This window comes from Tympanuchus pallidicinctus, unplaced genomic scaffold (assembly GCF_026119805.1).
Source record: "Tympanuchus pallidicinctus isolate F22 unplaced genomic scaffold, pur_lepc_1.0 scaffold22, whole genome shotgun sequence".
NCBI classification, from domain to species: domain Eukaryota; kingdom Metazoa; phylum Chordata; class Aves; order Galliformes; family Phasianidae; genus Tympanuchus; species Tympanuchus pallidicinctus.
The window spans coordinates 38538011-38563012 of NW_026294739.1; the positions used below are offsets into that span (position 1 = coordinate 38538011).

At 41.4% G+C, this 25002-nt stretch overlaps 1 long non-coding RNA gene across 2 annotated transcripts in view; it reads left to right on the forward strand.

Moving 5' to 3' along the window:
• Positions 1-25002, forward strand: part of LOC128081820 (uncharacterized) — a 98037-nt gene that overhangs the window by 54765 nt on the left and 18270 nt on the right. Inside the window, exon 6 of one of the 2 annotated variants that reach the window (XR_008207419.1) lies at positions 9727-10256. The exons of the other annotated variant lie outside the window; for it this stretch is intronic. This is a non-coding gene — a long non-coding RNA (uncharacterized LOC128081820). Of the gene's footprint in view, positions 1-9726; positions 10257-25002 lie in introns of those variants that run through there. 2 annotated transcript variants of the gene reach the window in all.

Consider the following 25002-nt stretch of genomic DNA (forward strand, 5'->3'; position numbering starts at 1 on the left):
TGCCTGAGTTTTACAGGAACATTTCGGTATTGCATTGTAGGTTTGTGAGCATTATAAAGCTCCTTAATTTTATTAACACAAAAGATGGTGGAATGCACTTAGTGTGAGCAGTTATTTCTGTTCTGCTCTTTGTCTCTGCAGCCAATTGTGTTTGTTGAGTTATGAGTTATGAAAATCTTTGTTTTTTAAACCAAAGACCTTAAAATGAATGTGGAAGAGTAGGGGGATCCTTGCAGGATCAGAACCCTAAAGGACAACATTGAAGTCTCTCCAGTTAGGACCAGGTTAGATCTGCTCTTTGTACCAAATAGTTTTAATTAAATAACGTTGGTGAAATCTGTGAAGTGTAAGGAGAAAGGTTGTGATGAACATCACAGTATTGGTATTTTATGTAATCCACTCTGGGCCCATGTAATTTAAAACACGCCTATATTGTGCATTAGTGGGACTTCCATTGTGTCCAATGCAATGCTATTTGATGATGGAAAGCAGGTAGACTGGCCGTGTGCAATAAAATCTCTAACACGGTAGTAGCGGAGCCTCACTAGAGATGTAATTGTTTGTGCTCAGCATATATTATTTATACTAAACTTAAGTGTAACAGTGTGTACATAACATTCACTTGTGCTCCCAATATGTTTATTCTGTCTATAAAGCAGCACCCTTTTATTATTCCATTTGATTTGGGTTTGTTCAGACAGAATCACTCTTAAAGAGAGTGGTGTTCTTAACTCGTTCCTCAGGGATCAATTGCACTGTATAACTTCAATCTCTTCCCAAAGCAAGAAATTCACGTTTCACTTCTTACTGTGGCATTTAAAAAAGCCAACAAATCAAATCTAGCTCTCAGAAATGAAAAACCCTTTATGCTTTAGTAGCCCAAGCTGGCGTTATTTACAAAAATACCGGAAAAATTAAACAGGAAAAAACAAGCCTTTATAATGAGAAATGTTTCATACAGTACTCAAAATCAAGGCAGTGAATTTGGTGTTGTCTCTTCCCCAAACCTAGGCACTCTCTTAAAGTGCCTTCTTGTTTCATTCTTATACATCTCTTCAGCAAAATAATTAACGTTTTACAAACCAGCGATGGTAAAGTTGTTCACATTATTTTAAGGGCAATAAATCCACGTGCACGTAGTTTTGTATTATAGAGATCATTTAAGTGAGTGTAATTTTGACATTTTGATGACAGTTTTAGGATCCTACCGAGCAGTGATAAAGCTAGCAGTTACACTGTGTGATAATTCTGCCTTTCATTATAATGCAGAGTTTCTCCATACTAAATCAGGCCAAGATGCAAGAAGCTATTACCCCTGGGCAAAATTCATTCATTATGCATGTACATTATTTCTGAAATTATTGATAATACTTTTTGCAATAGTTATTTTTCATGCATTAACTTTTGCTGCTACATTCTTATTAAGGATACCTCTATTAGTTTTTGGTATTTCCTGAATAATAAATGCAATCTTAGAGCCTCTAATAGTTTCTTTAAGTTGAAAGCTGTCGTCAGTTATAGTGCTTTAAGTCCGCATTGTAATTATGAAGTGGCATATTAAGCTGTGTTTAAGGAAAACATTAGAAAAAGAGGGTAATAAAGACCTGTGCATCACTTCATTGAGGTTCTAAGATGTGGACTCAGAAATGCTTGCTTTCCTGAAGCATTACAGTTCACTAGAGTAAACTTGGTGCCAGGATTGTCGTTGTCTTTCATACAAAATGTGAACCTATGAGCTGCTCAAAAGAGAGAGTAAGCAGGTGAAGCCCTCATCGGGTGGGAATTTCAGCAGGAAGCAAGTTGGGCTTTACTGACAGAGATGTGCATTTGAGACATAGGGTTTGCTGTGGAACTTCTGAGGACATGTGAAAAGAAGCAGCAATTCCTGAATGATGTATTTCCTCATCTGTGCTTCAACAGCCTTTCTCCTGGGACTGTTATGGGCACTGAAGTGTCTACATGCCTTCTATAGCTAGTATAGACAATTCAGAGAAAGCTTGTCCCATAAGGTGGAGAGATGAGGCATGTCATCTGTGTATATGGAGGCAATCTAAGGCAACCAAGTTCTGGGTTAGGGGGCTAGCTGATGGAATTCACCAAGTCTCTTTCCTTGGCCTGCTTCCATGCCTTCTAGTCAGAGTATGATAGGAATGAGGTGAAGACAGGAAAACCATCACAGTGGCAAGAGGTGACTTCACCCCCCCCCCCCCCCCCCCCCTTTTTGGCTGCATGGCTTTAATTGTTCCTACGCATTTGAGAAGAATAAAAATATATGAGTGGAAGGCAAAGCCGTCCCTCAGCAAAACCCCGTGCTTCTTACATCTTCCATTTCTAATGAGCCAGCAAACAGCTGTTGTAACAACAGGCCAAGTACAGCTAGTGAAAGGTTTAGTATTCATTAGACATTTTGTTATCTTCTGACACTGAGTAGCACTTTTTTTGGGGAATAACTTCAGAGACTTGGATTTTTATGGTTCACTAACTGCCATAAATAAATCTGAATAAATCCAAACTTCAGTGACAGTAACTGAATCAAACCCGCTGGTTTTTATTCTGGTAATATCCTGGCATTAAAAGGCATAGCGTGTTGGGCTGTGCTGTTTAACAGCAAGGTGAAAAATGGTACAGATGACTGCAGTAGTAAGTAAAAAATGCTGGAACTCTGCTAGCTTTCCTTAAGGAGGTAGTTTGAAGTTGCACGCTCAGACTTTTTCTTCACATGACTAATCCACTCTCTTGTGACCTATCTTTAGTTTGATATTGAATCAGGAACAGGAACTATAGCTTCAACTGACCCCAAACATTTAGTTACATTAATCACAGGGTGTTTTTGGACTCTGAGTGTACTGAATGAAAGACACTTGCTTTGCGAGACATTGATCAAACAGTCTACAGGTATCAGTACATCGAGGCACATTAATCATCTGCTGCATTATCAGTTCCACCAGGAGAATATGTAAATGTGATTCCTGTCAGTGATAAGGGAAATCAGAATTTATTTTTAAAAGTGGTCCATCTGGAGCTATTGATATAATCTTACCGAAGACAATAGGTTGTAAAGATACATTTTAGCAGTGGTGCCAACGAACATAAAGAACGAGCAAATTAAAACCATAAAAAAAACAAAAAGAAGGTAAAAAAGAATAAGGTAGAGCTCTACTTCACTCACTTGCAGGGATTGCTCTTCTACATCAACATAGAGATTTTTTTTTCTGCTTAATAAAATCATGCAGTTTTATGAAGGCCCTCATACTTGTTCTGTAACCACAAAAACTAAGAGTGATGCTATTCTACTCTCCTGCTTTATTGCTCTTACCCCAGAATATGCCTGTGCTATATTTGCCTTGTAGCCAAGGGTATGATGCTCATACTGCAAAGCTGGGACAGTGGCTCACCTTCACCCTTTATTAATGGGGCTTCTTGTATCATTAATTTACTCCGTTTCTTAGGGGGAAGGGGAGAAGTGTTCCTGTTATATTTTCTTTCTTATTTAGTTAGTTTGTTTGTTTTTACCTGGACCAGATCAGTACTCTGATATATGTCCTGTCAGCATGAGTGTGTGAGAAGTTCATTCTCCTCTTATGAAGGCATGTTTCCTGGCAGGAATCTTTCTTGAGGTCTTTCCTGAGGGTATGAGAGAAGTGGAGCAGGGAGTATGATAGAGAGTGAATGTATAAATGGCCACCTCATTTTTACTTCACATCCCTTTGCTGTTCTTCCCTACGTTCCCAGCACCTTTGGGCTACAAAAGCGTAATGAGGAAGCACTGAGAAAGATGAGTGCTTGCCTTTAAGAGATGTGAATCTTGCTAGCTTTTGGTCACTGAAAATTGGAATCAGTGTGTTGCAATCAGTACGCAAAGACCAAGGACAGAATTTGCTTTGTGTCTGTTACGTTGGCTGTGTTCAAGTCAGGAGGAAACTCCCTACAGTAAAGGATCAAGAAAGATTTTAGGATTTCTAAGTATTTTGAGGGGCATGTGGACTAAATTCTGAATTTTTTGAAGGATCAGGGTTAGAAAGTTTTTTTTGAGGGATTGAGGTTATAAAGCTGTATAATTAATGCCTTCCCACGTTGTAGCTGAAAAAAGTTGCATGGGATTTGTGTTTTCTCTCCTTGCAGGAGAGCTTTGGCTCTGTCCTTTGGACAGCATTATGGTTCTCATTTAAACATGCAAGAGTTTGGAAAACTCAAATGTAATTGTAATGTGTGTACATAAACAAAGAGATGATTAACTGCATATGCACGATGCTACTTGGGATGCTAGCAAGGAAAACAATGTACAACTTCTGTGTGTGGGAAAAAAACCTCTTTGAATCTCCTTCCTTGTGCAAGTTTAATATTGTTTGTCATCATGTTGAAACCATGTGCCCTTCATAATTATATTTACAAATACTTGCACTTTTTCAAGGCTGAAGGATTATGTCTGCACATTTCAATAATTAGTCATACAGCCTATTGGAAGTGTTTTGTGGGTTCTCTTTATTGTATCTCGCTGTTGAGCAATACCATTGTGTTGCTGTGAAGTGAAAGTGCTTGTTGAAACACAAGATTTTTGTAGAAAGGGCTCCAGTTTTTACTGACTACTGTAAGGATAGGGAGGTTGCACCTGTAGGATAATGCTTGTTAATGGCATTTTGTTAATAAACCTTTGGAGATGTTAGTTTTGATGGAGGAAAATAGGTATAAGTTATTTCTGTTTTGCATTTCACCCTGTATTTCTTAAAGGCCTTTCAGGAGAAGGCTGGCTGCTGGTAGTGAGGTGCTGTTTGGGTATGGAATCATGTGGGCTCTGAACGGGAAACTGGTGACTTTCTCAGGGAAGCAGTGAGGTACATCTCTCTTCCCTCCGAACCTCTCATCGTTTTGCTCTTTCTTTCTCTTGCTTTCTTTCATCTGGATCTTAGTGAAAGGATCACACCGGAGTGTCTGTAAATGAAACACGACTTGTTCTGCCAGCGGTCATTTCTCTAAGGTGGAATGAAGTAACTGATAAAAATAGCTGATTATAGAAGCAAGTTCAGGCCGCAGCAGTAAAGGGAGGCTCAACTTTTCCATTACAAGCCTCATTATTGAGGGGTTTATAGCTCAGTTATTAAAAAGAAGGTGCAGTGAGATTTGGCAATTGTTATTACAGTTGAGAGAATATTTTTTTGAGTGCAGTATTTTAAATTTTGATTTATTTTCCTATATTCTACTTGATTCTCATGGGCCACGGCATAGGAACAGCAACGGGAAAAAGTATGGGCTCATACAGGTGCCTAGAGGCAGACAGCAAGGGTGGACAAATAGTTTGAAATGGAGCAGAATAAAAATCGCTGCCCTGATCTTGAAAGATGGGCAGGCGGCTGATACCCCATAATACGTCCTTGCTGTCTTGGCCTTCGTGGCCCTGTGGTGGCCCTAGTGCTGTAGGCTGAGCTCCAGCAATAGGGCTCTGACATCCACGGAGGTGTTGGAAATTCTCCTGGGTGAAGGTGAGGCTGCTTCCAGACCGTTTCTTCCATCTGTGTTTCCTTTTCAGAAGATGTAACAACTGGTATCTTACTGGTAACGCTGATTGTAGCGCTGTAGAATCAGGCTATGCCAAGAAGGAACTTTCAGAATAGAAAGAAGTTGTCTGATGTTGGACTCAGACTGCAGCAATTTCTGTGTCCACAGGGCTTTGGCCTATGTGCTCTCCTCTTACAATGGTTGAGTCTTCACTAGAGGTAAATACATGTTGCTGTGCATTAGGCTCCTCTTCCAGTGCATTAGGGTGTTGGAAATCTCGTTCAGGGATAGTAGAATGGTGTGCAGTACTGGGGTTGTATTCAGAGATCCAGAGAATAGAAATTGAATTCAGGAAATTAAATGGACATCATTAGACAAAGAACTTTATTAGCATTACACTGAAGGCAATGAGATTAACAAAAGATGGAAAGCAAAGGCATTTTGTGTGGTACATTGGATAAGGATATGATGGCATACAGATCTATAATTTTATTAACGTTTTGAAACAGTGACAAACAGTGATCCCAAAGGTTCACTGCAGCAGGTCTAACTTCCGCATTTCAGTAAGCTTCATTTTTTCCTTTCCTTTCTCTTTTTCCTTTTGAATAAAACTTGTGCTTAGCTTTAAGAATCTGAGCAGCCTCACTGATTGCAATGGAACTACTTATGTGCTTACAGATAAGCAAGTAGGGAAAGGTATGCAAGAATTGCCTGCTTTTTCATATGCATAAAAGCCTTCAAATAGTAGGTAAGCAGTTTACATTGTTAGCAATGTCAGCATCCTATCAGATCTGAGCATGCTGCCTGTTTTTTTTTATTTTTTTATTTTTTTTAGCAATTGTGGAATGTTTCACATCTCAGTAATTTTCGGGATGATATTTTTATCATTATATTATTTGTTGATTCCTTGAGTTCTGGGAATATTTTAAAATCCTTCGGACATTTCCAAATTGAGGATCTTTCATCTCAGTCTACTTGTTCCTTTGCATGTATGTTTCGCTTTGTTTTCCTTTTGTGCTGTGGTTATTTTTAAAATTTTATTCATTCTTCCAGATATTTTTTTTCAGGGAAAGCTGGCTTTTAAACTACAGATGGATATTTAAAAGCCTCTGTTTCCTATGCCAGAATCGTTCAGGTTTGAGATGAGCAAATATTAGAGAAGCGTTGTTTACCTGAAATTTTCCAAGATGTCCCAGAGGCAGCCAGCTGGAAATATTAAAGAAGGAAGGCTACGATATCTATGGGGAGCGCTGTGGTGGCTCTCCATCAGGATCACTGTAAGAGACATTGTTTATAAATGGATTATGAGCTTCAATCGTTTTATTAGGATTTTTATTTGTGCGCATTAAAGCGAGGTGTGTTATAATTGACCCACACTTACTGCAGTTGCTAAGCAAGTGTGTCCCCCCACTTATCTGAGAGCGTATTCACAGCATGATTGGTAACTGTGTAATTGAGGAATGCGAGCTCACCTTGAATGATAAGTTTGTCTTTTCTTCTAAATAATAAAATACTTCCAGAATATGACTGCAGATAGGAAATTCCAGCTCTGATTTTCCAATGCCCCCTTTGTTGGCTGTTGTAGACCTGGGGTCTTGACTGCTTCTCTGTCTGGCTGCCCTGTTGGAAGGGGAAATGCCTGCAGACACGGTGTGAGAGCAGATTGCTGATGAGCTGCCTTGTGCCCTTTACGTTTTAGCTTTCTATGGATTTGACTGGCCTGAACTGGACAGAATGCACTCACTTTCATGTGTGCAGAAAAGATGGCTAAGTGCAAAATCCCCATTGGAGTCCAATCAGAAAACCTTTTGAGAAGGAGGATGTTATTTCACCAGGTCTGAAAATCAACTGTTTGCCCGTGAGCATGTGGCCTTGTGTGCGTAGTGACTGTGCCTTGCCCGCTCACTGCTTGCCTTGCAAAAGAGTCTGACAAATTGTGTGTTTTTAGCGTGCTACCATGTTAAACTATTGCTTTGCAAACACATCCCTTGGGCTGCAGCCTGGAGCCTCGAGTCAGAAGACATCTCCTTTGTTGAATATGTGCAGAATAAAAGCTATCGCTGTGTGAAAGCACCATCTCATGGGGGGGAAGGGGAGGAGGGAGGGTGCAGAAGGAGGATGTTGATTATGACTGACGTGCGCCTTAATATCTGATGTGGCTTTCACACTTGGAAATATTCAGGACTCCATATGTTCCAAAAACCCCACTGAACAGCGCGTATAACGTTGCCTTTATCATTCTTTAATCTCAGTTTAATTGCTGTGGTCAAATTACCCCACACTTAATAACACACAGCTTGGTATATTATTTAATATGGTTGACACATACTTTGTTTTAAATGTCAGTGCTTGTAAAGCCCTGGAGTTGGCAATGCTGCACATGATAGATGGCAGAGGAGATGGATCATCTGTTCTTTGTCTGTGCTGTTGGTATGTTGGCTGCAACTTTTTCAACTGTGACACTAGACTCATGCCAAACTGAAGGCTACTGAACGGGTAACATTATCCCTTGTATCTGATGTTTGTAGCTGATCATTCTCGATTTCTCTGGCTGTTTTTACAGGAATGTGTAATATTATATCACCCGAGTTGAAGCGGCGAACTAGTGTTGTTTCAATTGGGTTGATTTAATTATTTCAGCACCCAGTGGCACCTTTGTTATTAAAGGATTTTCACAAAGCAGTACGTAGTCTAATTATGAATTTACACTAGAGACCGTAACAGCATCTGCTGGGTAAATAATATACATTTGTAAAATGGACTAGCTACTAATTTACACAGTCGACCACTGAGACGCTGAAAAGCTGTTGCATTCTGTCATGTCAGCTCTCAAACACTTTCCAAGCATTGCCACCTCTCTTTACAACTGTTAACAAAACAGGGAAAATTGTGTAAGTATGACTCCCTTTAAAAAAAAAAAAAAAAAAAAAATTTGGAGTTTGTGAATTCAGCTGCAATTTCAGCCAAAGCTGCCTTCCTGCTCCCAGCTGGATTGCAAAGCATGGGAAGTGGTAAATCACCTATATTATATTCCAGGGTCTGCATTTGCACAATCACAGGCGTACAGGTTGTAGAGGAGGTATACGTTTTCATGGTGGATTGCTGGCTCTGTTTCTGTTGGTGCAAATCCTTCCTGAAGCCAGAGCAAGCCAGTCTCCAGAGGCTTTCTTGCACAGGCGAGCTGAGGGAAGGAGACTGGTGCCTTTGTAACTCTGTGTCACGTCCCTACAGCTGTGTTCGGATTGAAGCCAGGACGTGTTTATCTGAATAATCTTTGCCTACAATCTTGGTCCCTTGCAGCTATGAAAGGTTGGTGCCAGTCACAGCAGGTCAGGGGCTGTACTAACACGTTCTGGAAGGGCTGGTTGGTCACAGATTTGCAGATGCAAGCAGGGTTTACTCATTGGGAACGCTTTGGCCTTATTTTGGCATCTGGGCGTCGATGCAGAGGCACAAATTATCTGCTTCTGAAATCAGCTATAATAGATTAATGCAGCTTCTGGGTAACAAGATGATGACAGCTGGGAAGGAAATCGCTGGTGTAAGGTAAAATTTTTGCCAAATCAGTGAGGCTGACATTCTTAGCCTGGAACCCATTAGTGATTACTGAGAATAAGATTTAAGATTTCTCAAACCCTCAACTACATGGAGCTTTGCAAAGTGAAAAGAAGAGGTTTAGCTATGGCTTAGTGCTAAGAAGAGAAGAGCTCAACATTAGGATATGCCTTCAGTATCTTAACTACCCATGGAGACAGGGTTAGCTACCAAAGCAAAACCAAACCAAAATGAAAAAGATTTAGGACAAATGAATGTAAGAGGTCACGTACTGGTTGATTGTATCTCTTCCTGTGTTTCTGGCACAGCGGAGATGAGCGTGGAAGGAGCACATAATGGTTTCATTGCCATCTGTGCAGTGAGATGCCCATCAGCTTGAAGTCTTATCTTTTTGCAGGCAGGAAACCAGACAAGCTCTCCCATAGCAAATCCCCTGTATTTCCTCACAGCTGTCTCACCTATGTAAGCCACAGAGCCCTTTCCAGCAACGCTGAGAAAAGATTTATGGCCATGGAGCAGGAGAAGGTCTCCTCTCCTTTGGTCTGAATTGTACATCAGCAGGCTATGACCGAGAAAGGGAATTTGGACCGGCTTTCCCAAGCGCTCTATTTTCCATTTAAGCATTGTGCTCAGAAAATGATCCCATGCCTTCATAACAAAGGTTGTTTCACATTACAGGCACATCCACGCAGCACTGTTTATGCAGAAAAAGAAGAAAAAAAAAGTAACTTTTCTCTGATTCCTTGAGCACAGAGTGGGACAAAGACTGGAGGGAAGAGTGTGAAAAGTTGGAAACAGGGACTCTGCTTCTGCAACAGAAGTGGTGATTCTGGGCAGTCGTGCCTCCTGCTTTTGTGTTTGTGCTGTATTTACTCTCAAAATAAAAGCACGTTGATGCTGAAGAAGGAAATCACCAGTGCCCCAAAAGAGAAAGATTCTGTTGAAATGTGTATTGAAGGACTGTCAACCTTTTTCTAATAAGTGCCTGACTTGTTTATAGATGAGATCCTTGTAGTAGCTGCGTAATTTAAAGCACAGGCTTGGGTCCTTTGCGGACCGGGCAGCTGGATATGTGGAGGATCCAGTGTTTGTGTGATTGAGTAGGAGACATCTGGATAAAGGAATGAAATATTTATTGATAATATACATTGTCTTTTTTGCCTGATGTTACTTTCACATTAAAGACAGCATGGCAGTTTGTAGAAGAAGCAGAAGGATGTTTTTGCTTTGTTCCGGGGAGACATTCAGCTCTTGATTAAGTGTATCACACCATTTCTGGTGGCTTTATAAACTAAGTGCAGCTTGAGAGAGTGAAGGACGAGTCAACCCAAAAGAAAACAAATAATTAATATTGTGCTGTAAATGGTCTGGAAGGAAGATTATCCATGAAAATTGGAACTATTAGCTGGTTGAGTGTAATGAATGGTGGTTGGGGTGGGTAGATGGAGAGATGAGAAAGGAAAAAACTGTGTTTAAGATGAAAGCTGCTTTCAATGAAGACAGGATCATAGCAAAAATGTAACAAGAGAAGTGAAATATAATTAGGAACGTGACATTAATACGGGATTTGCAGAATGTTGCCTAACAGGTGGGTGGGGTTTATTTGACTTTGTTTCAGCTGGGTATTGAATCACACTGATGCAGTCTACAATTATGTTAGACTGTGAGAAAAAAGGTAGTAGGAATGTTCAAATACATGAGCTCCCACCATCAGCATGTGTCCTCACTCCCTCTCTTATAGCTGTAATAATCACCTCCCAGTTAAGATGGTTCTTGCTCTTCCTCTGTCATTCCTTGTTTCTGCGGCTCTGCGCTGGAAAGCAGAGGGGATATTGGGTTTCCTTTCATCGCAATGGCAAGTCGAGGAAACATCTGGTTTAAACAAAATGTGCTAAAGGTTTGAAAGAAGAATTAAGGGGTTTTTTTTGGATTTTTTTTTTTTTTTTTTTTTTGTTTATGCCTTTTAGACACTTATTTTTATTAAAATAAAATTTATGAGTATTATATGAAGGGAAGACATTTGAAAGATTGAATTGTAGTGTAATCAGAGAGGAAATCTCTGAAAGGCAGAATGTCCATCAGAGCAGCCTTCGCAAGCTGCTTTCTGGACTCCAGGATGGAGGCATCAATATTGGAACATTTGTTTCAGTTTACGAACTTTTTTTGCAATCCAGCTAAAATATCAGCACCACCTGCGATACGAGCATCAGATTTATTATCAGCTTCTCAGGAATTGCAAAACAGCCTAACTCCACCCGACTGTTAATAAATCAGGTGCTGAAAGCACTTCAAATGAGAACCTTGCTGAAGAGACATGTAACTCATGAGGATCAAAGGCTCAAGTCAGCTAAACTGGCCATTTGCCCTTTTGGCATAATCACATTCTATGTTAAACAAAAAAAGAAAAAAGAAAAAAAAAAAAAAGAAAACAAGAAAAAACACGTGATGTGATATGATATTTTTATCAAACTTGGATAAAATAAAGTGGGAGCGGACATCACAGTGTTCTATGATTCTATGATTGATAGTTCAGTCACTGATTCTGCAAAACTGAGTTTTTTAACATTGCAGAGTTACTGAAGCCTACAGATTTGATCCTAAGTCCTCTGAAGTAAATGAAAGAGTATTTCTACTTCAGTGGTTTAAATGTAACTGTTGGGAGCTGTCTGCTTTGCACAAGACGCATCCACTCTCCATTGAGGTTGACTTGTCCCTTCACTGTGTTTCTCAGTACTCATTTGACATCACAACATACAGAAAATCAGCTGAAAGGCAGAGATCTGGTGAAGGAAATTGCCTGAGAAATGTTGCACTCCCCAGCTTCCTGGGTTGATTAATAAAATTACTTGCTCATCAACATAGATTACATGCTGGGCTTTGAGCAGGTGTGCTCTAGGGAAGGGGTGAGAGGAAAGTTCAGAAGTGGGTGGAGATGCAGGAAAGAGAGAAGAGGACACAGCTCACGAAATATCACGAATATTGATCCGTGATTGTATCTGTGATGTGTGTTGACAGCATTGGCATGGCTTGTAAGCCAAAGCTGTCAGCAACACTCACATTTTCACAAGCTCCAACTCTTCTTCTTGCCCATGAAAGGGATTTCTTTTCTTCTGTGTCAGCAAGTCTCCATTTGTGTTTGAGTTTCCTTTCTCTTTTCGTCCTCTCATTGGCAATCTGCAGTGAGAGGCAGATGATTGTTACAAACTGGGTATTTTGTCTTTTTGTGGATGACTGTTCAAGACATAATGAGAATGAGGAAGAGTTTTTGGCTGAGCATGTTGCTGTGTGACGGCCTGTAGGGCTGTGTGTGTCAGGGTAAATGTGGGCTCTGTGCTGAGTGCTGGTGCAGCAGAGCACTGCAGGAGGAGTGCAGCATGAACGGGCCGGGCTGAGGCACTTCTCCCACACTTGGTAGTGAAATGTATGTGAGTCACGAGCAGCAGTGTGGGTGGAAATGGTGTTCTGGAAGCATTTCTTGAAGAAATCCACACTTTCAGGCTTGCAGTTGTGGTTCTGAGGGATAAAAGCTCCTTCTCGTGGATAGCCATGTATAGCTCTGCTGTGATGTGAGCAGAGTTGCTATGGGCCAGAACCAATGCAGAGGGAAAGCAGTCATGTCCCTGGGTAGTGATGCACACCTGCAGCTGGTGTGGGTATGGATGACTCACTGGGCCTGTGTGAGACGGGCTGGGCTTTAGTGTGTGGACATGCACTTGGTTTTGTGTGAGAAACTGGAGAGCAAGCCAGTTTATACTGGGCTGAGGGCATTAGGAAATCTGGGGAGTGGAGTGGCTGAGAGCTATGCAGTTGCAGTTGGGCAAACAAGAGCACGTTTGCCATCCATTTTGCTTTGTTTTAGCAGGATATCTGATATTAGGAGAATATTGTCATTTAGATTCATTCGCTTCCAGCACTTGGAGAAGTCATCTCAAGCTTTGGAGTGATGTCTCCAAACAACACGGTCCCATTAGCCTTCTTTAGTAGGGATGTGCTGGTGCTGTGCCAGCCAGGAGCTTTCACCAACCAGGCTGTGGGGTACAAAACTGCTGCTGATTCAGCCCAGAGATTCATTTTCAGAGAGCTCTGTTTTATTACTGGCACTTGGTAAAACATTTTTCATTCCTACACTTGAAAATTAACATTGAGCAACAGGCCTGTTTTGTGTAGGATTTACTTCTCCGTTCACTGGGCTGGCAGTAGAACTGATGCTGGCAGCGGGAAGGTCAATATTTTAGTCTTTGGCCTTCTTTGGAGTATTAAATGGTACTTGAGTATAATAATTCTCAGTGTGGAATGCATTTCTTCTTAATTAGTTTTAAAGGCAGCACTCTGCAGCCTGGGCTCCCCTTCTGACAGCCTGGCAGTGCTTCCCGCAGAGGAGCTGACTGTGCTGGCTCAGGGCACACAGCCTTTCCTGACGTAGCACCGTGCACCTCACAGAGTGAGCTCCCAGCTCTGCAAAATGGCAACAGCAACCCATCAAGATTAATTAATCAGCTGCTTTATAAAACTACGAGTGCTTAATGTGGGTTAACCTAGTTGAAGCTTTTTGATCAGTATGGCTAGCGGGAAATTTCAGCCTTCCACTGCGTGTGCTGAGCGAAATTAGAAGTTCTAGAGCTGGGGAAATGGGTTTCCTATGGTTCAGTCTGGTCTGCGGTGTTCCTTTGATACAGAAATTTTAGGAACGTTGATAGGTAAAGTAGACACATCCACTGTGTGTAGTGATTCTGTCGACAGCCCTCGTGGTACACAGCCAGCCTAATAATCACAAGCGCTTCTTTCTGCTTAAAACCCAGAAAAGGAACTGACATCTTTTATCAGAAAGACAGACAATCTGTATCCCGTGACAATTCCAGATTATGGATCCCAAGAGGCTTTCCTTTACATTCGTATTTTATCATGGAAATCACAGCTATTGCTGTTTATTTTCTATACCTCCACGCAGTTTTCAAGGTGTTGCCAGCAGGACCTGTGCTGACACTGACATGTGTTGTTGTCACATTGCAAGATCTGATAGAAAACCCCAGGTATATAAATATCAGTGTTTCTTTGGATCTTCCTTTGCTTTCAGTGGTTCTGGAGACACTGGCTGTAGTTAATTCACATGCTTCGTATGTTTTGTAGGCTTTTTTCCTACTTCTAAGGAACAGACTTGTTCCTAGTAGGCTAGTTTGGAGTATTACTCTTTTGTTGTTATACTTTTGAGCTAGGAAATTATGTCTGTGTCATGTCTCGCTATGACTACAGAACAGAAAAAAAGAAAAGGCTGGGGAAAAAAAGCACAGAGAAAATCTTGGATATTTGGTAAAATAAGTGGTTTTTGCCTGATGCAGTATTCTTGTCCCACTCCTTTGGATGAGCTCACTGCCAGAGCCATACTAGCAGCTGGGAGGATGTGCAGCAGAATTGCTGAGGTTTTACAGGCTCCTCGCAGCCAAACTGTGCGGCAGCTTGCTGTCCTCTCTTTTGACATGAAAGCTAAAATGTCACTCAGGTACTTTCCCTCTAGGCTTTCCGTACCCCAGGGATCAGTAGTACATGAGAATGACCCATCCCTGGTGTACTGACATCCACAAACTCATGATTTGTCATGGTTGCAGTTCCTTGAAACTAAACTTTGAGTTTGTGAGAACAACAGGTCCTTCATGCTGATCCCCTGTGATTTGACTTGCCTTGTCTGGCAGACTGTCAACCTTCTTTAAAGTTATAATCATCTGTTTAAAGCTTGAGGCAGATTTTGCTTGAAAATATTTGTTCCTGAACTCACCTACAACTCACTGCTTTAAAAAAGCAAACAAAAAAAGATAATTTTGTATGAATGTATATATATATGTTCACAGATATATTCATACGTATATAAATATATATTCATATTCATCTTTCCACTTCAATAAGGCATCTCAAAGACCAGTTCAGTAGTCCTAAGTAGGCCACACAGGAACCAGGTATGCCAGGCAGTTTCTTTTTTCTTTTTTAACCAAAAAATGTAGTTAGTTCTTATGAATGTATGATGCAGACAGGAGCATCTGCTTTCATGGTTCTGAGCCCACACAACATGGTACATCAATCCAGCGTACTGTCCCAGAAAGAAGTGTTGTTCCTCTCGCTTTTACTTAAATTCAGATGCCAAAAAGGTCTTAAGGCTTGATTCTTCATGTCATGATGCCTTGTTTAGCTTACTCTTGCACAAAATTGTATGGTTTTTTTTGTATGCCAGACCTGAGGGCTTTGTCTTGTGTGCCTACATAGCAGGATAGGAATCAACACAAAGATTCAAAGCTTTTTTCACTTCTTTCTTCTCTTGAGCACATACATAAACTATGCAGGTGGTTTTTGGCAATAGAATAGTAATGAGGGTGGGTTGGTAGTTTCAGCTTGAGTTTTACAAGGTAGAGCAGGGGCCAAGGAGGAAACCAGGTATGAAGGTTGCCAAAAGTATCTTCCATTTATCATTCCAGCTAACAGGGACTAAATTAGTTCTGAGTGGCAGTTTTAGATGGGAGGGGAGAAAAGCAACATGCGTTAATATGTGCAAACATGTACCTTGTGCTCCAGAGGTGTCTCTTAGGAGTGGCTGGTTTGGTAAGCCAAAGTATAGGCCTGTGGGAGAAGTACAGCGTGTTACTCATGCTGGAATTCTGGTCATGCAGCCGGAGCGGAAGGACTGGGAAGCTGACCCAGGTGGGAGCAGGCTCTGTAATAATGGTGGCACAAGTGATGTAGGAACATCCCGCACAATTTTGTACAGGAGCTGGAAATAAAAAGGGGATGTTTCTATCCAAGGAGCACTCTCCTTTGTGGCCCCAGCAATGTGTACACAGTGTACACCATGCTTTATGACAGAGGTTTCATACCCGCAGAATTCAGCAAGAAGAAAGGATAGCTTCATCTTTTGCTTTGCCGTTTTCACACCACTTGTAAGTGGCATAATCATCTCCTTAGACTGTCGTAAAGAATGGGCCTGTGCTGATCTAACCAGTTCAGGACGTGGCCTCTCGCATCCACACTGTGACAGTGTTTACAGTGCTGTTCTGCAAAGGGATGGAAGTAGACGGCGCATCCGGTGAATGGAAAACAACGTGCTTGAGTCATGTGTACAAGGCTGTTTGATAATACAGGGTTTCTCAGATGCGTGCTCGCATGTGCTTGTCTAACCATTGCCATTATTATTTTAGAGTAATTATAATTTACCTGTACAAATTAGGTGGGTAAGAGGAAGGATTCGATGACATAGAAAGAGCACGCTGACCGGAATTAAATGGAAAATTCCAAGGAGGGGTTCTTAAAGCAATTGTGTAACACTTAATTGTATAATATAAAGTGTAATTTCCCAAAAGACACCGTATTAGCCTTCTGGTGGTTAGCTATTACATTTGGTCCTTTTAAAATCACTTTGAGCTACTTAAATACAGATTTAAAAAGGGATCAAACTTTTTCCCCTACTAATAATGCCAAGTGCTTTTCTCATAGCTTATTCATCTTCAAAGTTCTTCACCAACATTAGCTAATTATTCTTTTTTCTAATTAGCAGAAATTGACTGTGGTCAAAAGGGCCATTCAGTCAATTAGCACAGTTCTACCTTCAAATCTCCAAGCTTCTGACCCAGAGCTTTCAAGTGGCTGATGAAGATATCATAAAGCGGTTGTGCTGAGCCCATATTAAAGGCAGCCAACTGGAGAGAAAGAAAGAAAAAAACAAAACCAAACATGTAAAGGAAGTGTATCAAATTTTCTCATTTGCAGCTTTCCCCAGAGGCGCCAGCATGGAGAATGCAGGGTGGGATGCAGGGGTCCCGCTGCCCTGCGCGCAGCTGCATGAAACACGGTGCAGGTGGGGTTACCCAAGCCTTGTCTGAAGGCATGGAGGCATGTGGGGCTTGTGGTGGCCACCTGTTCAAGGGCTGCTTTTGTTCTGCGTGCTTTTTCACACTGGATGTGGCCGGGGTCACGCGGGTGTTATTCGAGCGGTGGCAGCATCCCGCTCTGCGGAATCCTTGCTCTGGGTCAGGTCTGTATATTTTTTCCATCGTTGAGCGTACGATGCAAGCGAAGGCAATAGACAAGGAAGTTGGATTTAGGAAGTGATTTGTTTGGTTTAACTGACGTTTATGTATAAAGTGTCTTTAAAAAGTGTCTCTTCTGAGCCTCAGGGTAGCCCTGCTACTTGCCAGGAGTCACATTGCTCAATTTTGAGGAATCTGTATGCACCCATAGCTCAGTAACTGTAAGGTAGCAGGACAATGTATGGAAATGCAGCATGTTCACGTGCACTGTGCACTCTGCATTGCTCGACTCCCTTCTAAGAAGGCTGCTAAGTGACTAATGCTCGTCAGGCAGCAGCTCTGCTTGGCTACTCGAGAACAGCTGTGTATGAGAGACTTGTTTGTTTTAGAGACTGTGAATGTTTTAACCCTGAACAACAGTGGGTGCTCCAGGAGATTAATATCTGCATTACATGGACTTGCTGAGAATAAATTAACTCTTGATGACACGATTACTGTCTTAGCAGCGTTCACTGCATACAATTGCATCATGTCTAAGATATTAATGTGTTTTTGTGAAGAATTTAGGAAACAATTTATTTATATGACTATGCTTCATTCCATATCACACCAGGACATCAATTAGCTACTATCGCCTATAAAAGAAATGTAAATTATGTGTCTTCTTGGTTATGAGGATAATACTGGGCCAATAATTCACAAAGAATAATTCATTCCATGAATTGTGCCTCATTCTGTGCTCAGGAATTGTTCACAAATGGATACAAATTTCTCAAGTTTTCATTTTTCAAATGATTTTAATGGATTCTTTTTGGTTGCACTTTTGCTATAGAGGATTTGTATATTCAGGACTTAAGGTTTTGAGCAATTTTGGTTGGACACACAACACAATGCATTTATTTCTTGGCTGAATCAGTGCAATTTGTGGAATCAGTTGTGTTGTGAATACTTGGAGACCTAATGTAAATATCCTTTACCATTTTTTGTGAAATACGGTGTTGGGAGAAAAAGAAAACCCACCTTTTGCCACTGTCCAGAAAGAAGAAATGAACTTTCAGAATGGTACTGCATGTGTGTTAAATTATGGATGGAAGGCTAGAATCTGGATTTTCTTTGTTTTACAGAAAGGGTGAGGGACAATTTGCATGTGTTTCTTTGCATGCACTTGATTCTCAAAGATATTTAAGTTTCTCCTCTGAACAGCCTATCGAGAATCTGAAATCCATCCATCTTCTTCTCTCCTATCACTGGGTGTGCCTTTCCCATGCTAATACATTAGGAAACTTTAGTTGCACTATAAAGCATAGAAAATTCAGTGCTTTGCTGTGACCTTTTCTCCTTTCAATAGTTTCATCTGTGTGACCAATACGAACCAAAGGGAAAATGTAAAAATGTTAGGGACATTTATTTTTAAGAAAGTTAAGCAACTTTTCCTCTGCCCTTTTTGCATTCTTCCAGACCTTCTAAAAAGAGACCGTAACATGACAGAGATGGCCTCCTTAATTACATTTTGTTGTCAGAGGAAGCGTGCTTTAAAAGAGCAGTAACTCAACACTCCTATAGTTGAGGATCTCAATAATCTCAACCAGGTCCACAACATTTGGAAAACCCCAAACCTTCTGTCAACTGATTGAAGCGAATTTTACGCATGCAAGAAATACAGTCATCTGGCACAAGGTTCTGTGTTACGGGGCTCGGGCAAAAGGATCCAGTTTCAGTTTGCCAGAGTTTCATGAGCAGTTGGATACGATTTCACAATGGCAGTGGCTTATCAAAAAAACAAGAGCTGAAGAGCAATATGCTGTTGCCGTGCTTGTTTTCATAGTGTTTATCTCCATAATAAATGTAAATCAGGTCCTGAATATTGCTGGTCTAGAAATTTTAGTAACAGCTGATGGTTAAAAAAAACCAAACACACAAACAGATATCAGTGGGACTTGGATTGGATAACACTTTCTCTCCTTTCCCAGCCTTTTTTGGTTGGCCAGCTGGACCTGGTTGCTTTGTTTCTATCACATCTGCTGGTAGCTTTGTACAAGACAAGGGAGAAAATTGCTCCTGCGTGCCTCCATTTTATGTTTGTATAAATTCTGTCATGGTTTTAGCAGCGATTGCCAGCAAGAGTATTCAGTCTTACAGTGGACTGCTGTGGTGATATAGGACATATGGACTTAAAGCCCACTGAACGTGGGCAAAGGTTAATGCATTGAATTTGACAGGAGGACACAGTGGGTAGGAAATCCTAAACAAGGGCACATGTGTTTACCTGAAATTGAAAAGGCTGTCTGTACATGTTCTAGGGCTCCTATAGTATGCTTCTTAGTTAGGTCAGTGAACTTGCTGGCCTTCCCTTGCAAGATGAATTGCCTTCTCTCAGGACTGTCTGGGGAACAGGAGAGGATGTTGTGGCATTTGTTAAAAAAAAGAAGGAAAAAAAAAAATAGCCCAGATCTGACTGCCTTCCTTATCACAGCTTGTGTCCCAGCTTCTTCTGTTCCTGTAGAAGGATCATTCCTACAGTCTGTACCAAATTTAAGATGCTAGGAGCAAATCTCTCTGGTTCCTACTCAGGATGTAATAGCAGCTGAAAATGAAGTCAGTCCCAGAGCAGTCTTTGTGGTTTGGAGACAGCTGAACTCCATACACTTTGCAGAAGGCTTGGAGAGCTTGTATAAATATCGGTGTAGTTCAGATGAGCAAGGCTCGCACTTCAGGCATCTGCTATTGATTGTCATTGGCATGATTCTAGATGTTCCCTGTGGCCTAAAGCTTAGTACTCAGTTGGCATGGTATGTGCATCTGAAAAGTGCCTTCCAAATGAAGCAGGCTGGGTGTTACACCACGACCTTCAGATACCGAGTCTGGGGGGCTGTGCCAGGGTGATGATAGGCATGGTGAGCTACGTGAGACTTACAGCAGTGCAAGCTGAGAACTGGCCGGGAGATGTATCTTAGAGTTCAGCATCTCTGTGAAATACCTTGTTGTGAAGAAACTAACAGTGTTACAGAAGGTGAACTGTTCTGTATCCTGAACCTGGAGAATCATGTAAGGGCTTCTCTCTCGCACCAATTTTTGCCTGGCACATCTGGCTGAGGGCTCTCACAGTTATCTGTCTTCTTGAAAATCAGTAAAAAGGAAGAAATAACGTTTGCTTTTCCTCTGCCTTCAGTTCTTGTTAGTGTGGCTGTACTTGATGCCTAACCTTTTCTGGGGATAAGGACAAGGAGAGTTGTGTGAGGTGTTGTTGCTCCCCTTCTATCCCTGGCTGGGTCTGCATGACCTGTCTAAAACCAGATTCCAAATCTGAGAGGATGTATCCAAAAGGAAAGATGACAAGAGACTTTTAGAGGTATTTCTGCAGGAATAAAATACATTGGGAATGTTAATAGATTTGGCCATAGTGCTGGGCAGACATGCTACATAGGGTGAAGTGTGACTATTGTTCCCACAGGAATTCCATTATTGCTCATGGTGGGAAGACAGAGAGGTTGTTGGTGTCACTTTCTGGTCAGTTGACGGCTGGCCTAAAAAAAGAGCAAAATGAATCAAAAGGAAAAAGAGGAAAAAAAGGAGCACAGATGCATTGAGATAAGGAAAGAAGCTCTTGTGCTAACATCCTCCACGCCTGGGAGAGTGAAACGGGTGGTTGTGACAGTAGTGTACACAACCTTCGGAAAGGAAAATGGCTTGGAGCAAGCAGTTGAGCTGGCCATGCTGCACGTGGGAGCATTTCTGATTAATTCAATATCTTACATTAGCCTGAGGATTGCTTTGCGCCCAATAAAATGCTGCCCTGTTGAACAGTAGGTTATCAGGACAGGTCACTCAGGCTGTGATGAACCATTAACTCTTGCTGTGTCACAGCAAGGGAGCCTCTGGCCAGATCTGTTTTTTCTTTGTGAGATGTGGACCCTAGATAGACATGCAAGCATTTCCTCACCGCACGCTGCTCCATCCAGAAATATTTGCTTAGAGCCTGTGGTCCCAGTGCTGACTCTGTGGGACCACTCTGACTCAGTTAAATCTGTGGTAGGAGAAGTAGCTGACTGCCCAGGCTCTGCTTCAAGCCAGGTTACTCAGGCTGAATGATGTGGTCTTGCTTATCACTCCAAGATGCTGTTTCATCAATGTAAGACTCTTTTTACTGTCTGCTCCATGTTTCTGCCAGTGCATTCTCTTTCTATCCTGTATCCCAGCTGCAGATTTTTACTGATAGCACACAGGAAGATGTTCCCTTTACAATCTCCAAACTCTTCTGTACAGAAATATCTGAGATTCTGTTCAGAGGATTCAACTCCCGTGTAACTCACAAACATTACATCACTGCATTTTCCACTTTTTTGTAACTCACAAACACAAACATCACCGTATTTTCCACTTGAGAAAGTTGATTAGAGGAGGGATTTAATCAGATGATCCCCATTCATTTGCATAACTTTCTGTTTGCAGACGCTTGGATTTCAGTAGTATGGAGAAGTATTTGGGAAGAATGTTGTACTTATGATTGCAAGTACTCCCTTTAGTCCTTTCTACATTAGATACTGGAGGGAACAGAAGGTAGAATGGATAGGCAAGTACAATTTTGACACCTGACCGGTTGGGTAAGGGAGTCAAATTCTCAGAGCAATAAATAGCTCCTTCCTGATCATGATGTGCTAGCAATACAATAACAAGGGAATGGCCTGACTTAATGATATATATTAAAGGAGATTATAGATATTGAGGACGCATTTAGTGAAGCATCAATTGTCTGCATCTGTCACCACAACATTCTGGCAAGTGTTGAGAAATATGGAAAGTGTGAAGTAGGAGGAGAAAAACTCCTGCATTTGTTGATTGCTTGTTGACAGCAACTGGTTGAGACATTTACAAAATGCTTTAAAAGTTTTTAATTGTTTATACATGACCTATAAAACTTACTCTGATCATGCTTCTGGCTGCCATAGCGGGGAAAAATGTTACAGGGGAACACATATACAGTGTTTGCGTGCATATGAAGGCAGTTGAGCCTCCTAGTACAAAAGCTTTGCCTTGAAATAGTTTATGTTACTGGTACAGCGATCTTTACAAAGGAAATGGAGATTGACTTCTGATGATGGCAGGAGAAGAACAGTCTCAGATCAAGGCTGGTGTGATGAGCCGGAAACATGCTGCACCCTCTGGGATGCTCCTGGTAGTTTGGTGCAGCAGCACTCAGGGTGCTCTCCTGTGCAAAGATTTGGATGCTGTCTGCAATTCACATCTGGTCCCAGCTTTGCTAAAGTTTGTGGAAAGCAGCCAATCAACCATGAATCAGATGCTTTAATGACTATTTATTTGTCTAACGTTTTATACTGCAATTAAGCTGCCATTTAAAAAAAATAAAATCTCAAATTGCCATCAGTCCTTCCAACAGGAGTGTGCTACAATGTAATGTGAATTGGGCCCAGAGTGTGGGAGCCTGCCAGCGCGCGTTCTCATTTTTACTTGCGTATTCCTGCAGGGAGGACAGAGGGAGGACAGGTGCTCTAAGTGCTGTGGTCTTTACTGCTGCTTAGGTGAAGTTCTCAGCAGTTTCACTTGTCCCATGTCTTTGTCACTTTCTTGTAAATCAGAAGTTGTTGGCCTGTTTTGTTGTTGGCCTGTTGAGAGCTGAAACAAGCACAAACAAGAGCTTCTCTACTCCTTTGCAAACTGTATTTCAGTCCTGAGAAGGTGGCAGTTGTGACATGATTTATGGCACCTATTTGGTGTTTTTAATTGGGAATTTACACGACAATTTGTGGCTACATGATTATGTTAAGATTATCTTATAAAAGATCTGGGACAGTTGTTTGTGAAACCCTGGGGGCACATACCAACCTCCTTAGCTATCTAACCAACTGTTTTGCTCCTCAGTTAAAAGAGTGGGGCCTTCAGAAGTGGTTTGATCTTCCTCGGAAAGGTTAAAGGTCAAATGACTCATAAATGAAGAAAGAGTGATTTAATCCAAGGAACCTGTGCTGTTATTGTAAAACAATATTCACCAGCGATGGTACGCTGCTGTATAAATGACAAACCGTGCGGTGATGGAAGTTGTTATTACATCACTGAAAACCTCACCTGCACTACATTTATGACTCCATAAACACAGGTTTATTTAACAGCTGTGGGAACACCTATGGTCATTTTGTGTTAAAGGTCAGGAGTCCTAAATTTCAGCTTGCATGTTAGTTTCCATGGGTGAGGTTCGTAAAATATAATGACTAACATTAAGTGACCAGAACATAACCAAACAGCAATGGGGGCAATGCATGCTAATGCAACCACCTATACTCTGCTGCATTTCCTGGAGCATCTGGGATGTTGGTTGGTTGCTCTGAACGTTGCTCTGAAAAAACGATTTATACCATTTAGTCATAACTCCATTTCCCTTGCAATGACAGTATGTGACTGTACCAACTCCTGAGTCAGATTCCAGCAGGGCTTTACCTCCTGGGGCATTTTTGAAGGGGGACAGTCAGATGCAGCATATTTCAGAATGTGAATTAAAGGTAGCTGTACATACAGCAGCTGCTCCTTGGGTCCTCTGCCAAATGAGATGATTAAAAAATACTAATATTTATTCTTGAAGTTGCCATGTTAAACATAGGCCAACTGGCTAACTGAGCAGTGAGCTGTGTGTTGCCAAGTGCACAAAGAAAAACTAAAGAAGAAACAGTGCTTATTCATGTATGTGCACTCCACGTGGGTGTGTGACTGCTTGGTGCTGGTGTCCTTGTGCAGGAGCTCTGCAGAACGTAAGAAGTAACTGCTGAGTAAAGAATGCTTGTTTGTACATTTTTAGCATTTGCAAAGAACCTCGATTTGGAGATTAAATTACATGCACACTGTGGGAGGACAGGCATCTCCCTCTGGTTTGTGCAATACGGTTCTCAGCTGCTTTGCTGTGGCCTTGTCTAACTCATGCCACACATGCACACAGGGTGCTTACATTCCCCACCCATGTTATTGCTGCAGGTGCTGTACTGTTGCTCAGTGAATGGTAGCAGATTTTTAACAAATTTGCAACAGCAATCTGGACTACTGAAAGGATTATGACTAAACCAATAAATTACTATTGTCTGCTTTCATCACATGACAGATTCCCATAACTTGGTCCAGCGTGACTGAAGGTTTTATGCTGATAAAGATTACGAGGTTTACTTACCTTTTGGAAATGTTATTGTTCCATTAGATCCATAAACAATTGTTAGTCAAAGATCAAACAGAGATAATTACTGTTTTTTTGCACTTTTAGAACATAGATGAAATGATTAGAAAAATCCAAAAAGATATGAAGCAATAACAGAGCCTCTCTTAAGCAACGTCAAACATATCTTTCTTGTTCAACAGCATTTCGTATCTTCATCAATAATCTCGCCAATGGTCATATAATTAACTATGCTAATAATGCTCTGTTTAGTCTTTTTATTATTATTATTGCTGTGAACCTCCTTAACAGCAATCCACTGTAATTAGCAATTAATCTGATGATCGTGTTGCCCTGTGCAAACGTGAGATGGAGCATGTTGATGTAACCGCAGCAGCAGCAGTCTCAATGCCTTGCTGCTGGTTGCACTGCCTGTGGCCTGTGCCCCGTGCTGGTGTCCTTGTGGGGCTGGTGTCCTTGTGGGGCCAGGCACTGTGCACAGAGTGGCCCATATGTCCTCCCACTGGCTCACCTATTGCTTGAAGCGCCCTCAGTGCCAATGCCATCTCATTACGTGCACCCGAAGGAGGAGAACACAAGCTCTGTTGGCTTGGCCAGCAAGCACTCCTGTGAAACAGTGTTGAGCATTTAACTGGAAGAAATTCTATTCCAGTTTGGTATTTCACATGGAAGCCATTTCTCTCTGCCTTTCTAAGCGCTGCTTTTGATTCTCTTTTCTTTAAATCCCCAAATTATCCCCATCTATTCACTCTTGTTTACTCTGGCAATCTTCTAATG